We start from the raw sequence: 1,308 nt of genomic DNA, 5'->3' as shown, positions 1-1,308 counted from the left end.
ATACAATTCCACCTACATCAGCGATTAATTTTATGTTGTATAATTTTCACTTCAATTAAAATTGGGAAACACCAAATAACTATTATGATCATTATTGTGAAATTCTGTTCAGTGATCCACTATCACAAAAGCCACAGAAGGTGAGATAATGCTTTCATGTCACATGAAAACACCTAGTGAGAATTAAATCTATTTGAGGTCCCGATTTAGTCAATTCTGGACACTAATACTTTGATGCCAATTGTGAAGGCTCATCATACTAAATTCCTTTAAAAATATGTGGTAGTGTAGCTTATAAAAATTTCATTGAGACATTAGGAAGAAAATCCGAAGTGTTTCTGAAGGTGTTCTAATCTTTCCCCTGAGCTGAAAACTGTGTACAGGGCATCGCAGCCCAACCAGCAGAACCTGGACATGGAGCCAAGGAACTGACCTCTAACTGCTTACTGAAGGCATTGTGATAACCTAATAACTACTTAGCCATGAGTTTCCTGCTCTGGTCTACGTTGCCATCCTTTTCACTGTGAACTGGCTCAGTTTTACAATGCTCGCTCACTCTTTGGTACCACACTATGACTCTGTGCCTGATCACTCCATGCTAGAGTCCTTGTCTGTGTCGTTCCTGCCCCTGTCTGCAGCCAGGCTTATGCAGCTGTACTTGCTCAGAGTTCACTATGCATAAGCATAAGCCTTGTCTTCCTTCCAACATGCTTGGTGAAATGGGAGCTGCCATTTGCTATTCTGAACACTGGAGCTGGTGTTTTTTAGCCCTATGGTCTACATGGTCCACAGGCTAAACCTAGGGCTCTGTCCCTTGTCAGTGTGTACTCTGACAGCTCCATTGTCTCGATGTGAAATCAAATCACTCTAGTGTCCACAGCTTCAACTGTGTAGTCTTTTGTGACTAATAATTCATGAAACCTATACCAGAGAGGAGCATTTTACCAACAGGTCTTCAACACAAAAAATAGCAGAGGAAATTCCAATGTATATCGTTACCATGAGAACAAGCAGAGCACTCCAAAGGGCAGTATTATTCCCAGCAACCAAAAGGTTAAAACAAGAAATCCATCAGATGATGAAGCAATAAACAAAATGTGGCACAGCTACACCATGGATATTATTTGGTCACAAAAAGAATAAAATAGCAATGCTCCAAAATGTACTGCCCTTGAAAATATGGTGAGTGTAAGAAGCCAGATAAAAAGGGTCATGTAGGGCTGGTGAGATGGCTCAGTGGTCTAAAGCACCTACTTAGAACAAGCTTGGCAAAGCACAGGGACCGCGGTTCAATCCCCCAGCACCACA

Source organism: Octodon degus, unplaced genomic scaffold (assembly GCF_000260255.1).
Source record: "Octodon degus isolate 3935 unplaced genomic scaffold, OctDeg1.0 scaffold00035, whole genome shotgun sequence".
NCBI lineage: Eukaryota > Metazoa > Chordata > Mammalia > Rodentia > Octodontidae > Octodon > Octodon degus.
This window is presented reverse-complemented; position numbering follows the sequence as displayed.